The sequence below is a fragment of the Sinocyclocheilus anshuiensis genome, unplaced genomic scaffold (genome assembly GCF_001515605.1).
Source record: "Sinocyclocheilus anshuiensis isolate Anshui unplaced genomic scaffold, SAMN03320099.WGS_v1.1 scaffold877, whole genome shotgun sequence".
NCBI lineage: Eukaryota > Metazoa > Chordata > Actinopteri > Cypriniformes > Cyprinidae > Sinocyclocheilus > Sinocyclocheilus anshuiensis.
This window is the reverse complement of record NW_015557181.1, coordinates 458,538-462,312: the sequence shown is the minus strand read 5'-3', so window position 1 is coordinate 462,312 and position 3,775 is coordinate 458,538.

The following is a 3,775-nucleotide window of genomic DNA, read 5'->3' as shown; positions in this document are numbered from 1 at the left end:
GCAGAGGTTCACAGAGCTCTCCTGCACTTTTAATTAGACGTACAGTGGCTGGTGATGGTAGCTGTGCTGGAGGAACCCAGTGTCCACATTCTTGAAGGAATATAATTAATCAGAATAGAGGAAGGCCTTTTGTACTACAGCATGGTTGAGTGTGACCTCTGCCCACACTGTGGCAGGAAACATTGCTATCGTTCCTCCCTGCAGGGAATACTAATGGTCTTTGTCATTATATAGATTCCTACTTTATTTCTTAGAGGGTTGCTATAGTGTTTTTTTCTCTCTAAAAGCCTCAGTTAGATGACCCTGAGTCATCAAACATATCAAACAGGAAAGCAATCTGAAATGCAGTTAGCTATGTGATGAGTCACCACTGAGAAGTGAGAGTGTTGTCATCTAACTATCATGAGTGATAATAACTGCATGCTTTGAAATCATAAATGGGTCATTGCTGTTCTGCAGTACAACTTAAACAATTTTTTATACCTAAAACATTAAAACATTTGAAACAGGATGGAATATTATAAACCAATTAATAACACAGACATCACAAAATATCATCAAATCTATTGGTAATATTTATATGGATGCTTATGCCAAACAAAAAAACTGGAATTTCAATAAGAAGGATGTCATAAACTGGCTTTACTTTTAAAGGAATATTACACAATAGGTGTTTTGAGGACACAGGAAAATAAATACAGTGGTGGCCAAAATGATTAGAACACTACTATTTTCACCAGCTAAAAAATGGTTTTAAGTCAGTTATTTCTATCTTTAGCTGTAGTGTGTCAGTAGGAAATATCAGTTTGCATTTCCAAGTATTAATTTTGCCATTAATTGTAATAATCCAGTGAGATTTTTGTTTGCACAAGGAGTCTGACAACAGCCAGTGCTCCACACAGAGATCTGATCTCATCATCATCCAGTCTGTCTGGAATTAAATGAAGAAACAGAACAAACTGAGACAGACTAAATCCAGAAGAACTGTGGCAACGTCTCCAAGATGCTTCAAGAGACCTACCTATATATAGAATAGTTCTTAATAAATTGACTTTAGGTAAAAATAAATAAAAATTAAATTCATTATAATTATATAACTACATTTTGTAATATATAACCCTCCAAATTAGGTAACTGATGATAGAATTGGAAAAAAAAAGTGTAATATTTCTTAATAAATTGCCAGTTTTCATGTTAGAAGCTATAGTGCCATTTACAAAATGGCAAAGCAACATAGTAAAAGAAAAGAAAAAAAAAGAAAAGAAAAGAAATACATACATACATACATACAAATGAACTCATCTGTGCACTTAATTGTGATACTGTGATTAAAGAAAATGGTAACACTTTATTTCATATTTACTTAGGTGTCCTTGTTTCACATGTTACATATACTTACTATTATAATAACAATAAATTATGCATAATTACATGCAAGTAACCCTAAACCAAACCCTAATCCTAACCATATAGTAAGTACAGGTAGTTAATTAATATCAGTAGCATACTTAAATGTATGATTAGACTGTAACAGGGACACCTTAAAATAAAGTGTAACCAAGAACATTAAGTAATATAATTGCCATTCAAAACAAATTAATAAATAAAAATAAAACAGCTTGCTTCCTAATCTAGTTGTCTATATTACAAATAGTGTTGGCTCTTTGTCAAATTGCTTTAATTCCTCTTGGATAAAATTGTTTCCTAAATGCATGAATGCAGTACAAATGTGCAGTAATATGAACATGTACCTCAGTAACAAAGATGAGGACATGAAAAGATACTGCATTGTAGGAATGACCTGGATGCTTTCCTTAATGAATACTGCAATACACAGCTGTGCCCTGCGCTCTATTTCTGGCAGGGCCACAGTGTAAGTGTGTTTACTGTATTGTTCTTAGGTCTTGTTATACAAGCTGCAGCACTCCAGAATACCCAATGACGTCATGCCAATTAGACGCTCCTCTGCGCTCACACAGACCCCCGGTGGTCGGACTGAGCTACTGCATGTATCAGGTGTGTTGCCTTAAACTAAGTTTCTGCCTAATTGCAGGAGTACGTGAGCTGTGAACATAATTTCCCATCTCTTGTAGGCAAGCTCTGAATCAATCATTTAATATAACCACACTCAATTTATTACAGAGATGTTCTGTGACAGACACGCTAGGCTATTATTAATGTGCGCGGGATGCAGAAATCAGCTGCTGTGCACCTGTGTCCCCAAATCATGGGGTCTTGAACAAAACACAAAAAAATGCAAATTAGCCTTTTGTTTACCCAAAGATGAGTTAATTTGGTGAGACGCTCATTACATGTCTTTCTGGCCAGTGTGGGTTTTGGAGCGAGTCGGATCCAGGACAGCTCGTTGAGCCAAGAGCCTGTCGAATAATGACCCTCCGCCATTGCAGCTTTTCACACAGAAGCAAGGCCACAGCAGGAGGAGCATAAAAGACCTGCAGGCTCCAAGCGAATTTACTGGCATCTGAGCTGGAGCCTTTCAGTTCTAAAAGACACACAATCCTGAATCTCATTCTAATTACATTGGATGTACTGCAGGTCCTTATATCTTAATCACCGGTGCAGTAATTGTCTCCAAATCAGCCTACTTATATTGTTTTACATCATAATATTCACAATAGAGTACAATCAAAGTGGAATGGACCATATTTTCTGCTTATAATAGCCCTCATGAGCTCTTTGAACATCTCAAAGAACCATACTTAACATTAGGTGTCAGCTTAATCATTAATGATGACTACTAATCTTATGAAAACTGATAATTACATGATGAAATTTAAATTCTGTCATCGTTTACTCACCTGTATGCTTTTTATTCTTCTGCTGAACCACAAGAAGATATTTTGAAGAATGTTGATAACCAAACAGTCTGGGTTCCCATTGACTTCCATTGTATTTTTTGTCCATATAATAGAAGTCAATGGAAACCAAAACTGTTTAGCTACCAACATTCTTTTGTCTTCCACAGAAGAAAGAAAATCATACAGGTTTGGAACGACATGAGGTTGGGTCATTTTTGGATGGACTATACCTTTAACTATAAAGTTTTAATAATGTCTAGAATGGGTTAAATAAACATATTAAAATTTTAGGACAAATAATAAATTACGGTAACACTTTAAGGTTTCATTTAGCAACTACATTAGTTAACATGAACCAACAATAAAAAACCTGAGCTAACATGAACTAACAATGAACAGTTGTTTATTTACTTTAACAAAGATGAATAAATACTGTACCAAATGTATTGCCCATTGTTAGTTAATGCATTCACTGCTCATTAACTGCTGTTAGTTAATGAATCTGCTCACATTAATGCATTAACTAACATTAACTAATGGGACCTTACTGTAAAGTGTTACCTCTATTACTAGTATTCCTTAAAGTCATATTTCAATTCGAGTTTATTTGTTTAGTGCTTTTCACAAGCAGCTTTACAGAAAAAGGAACACAATAATATCATTCAATAACTTGTTAATATCATTCAAATTAAAAAAGTGAAATGTCAAAGAAAAACATGCTAATCAACAGTAAAATCGACTCCATATCTCTGGCCTGCTGGTGCGTGCATGGCATGTTTTCAAAGAACAAAGAGCCCATGTGTGCCCACGACCCTCTGTTTCTAATGACACGCGTGTAAACTGATCGCGTCACGTAATCCTGAACACATACAAACTGCAGCTCCCCTCTCTGCACTGTAAAGCCTCGCCAGTGCACACAAAGCCCAGTATCTCGCACCAAAGAAAGAAGCTACTGT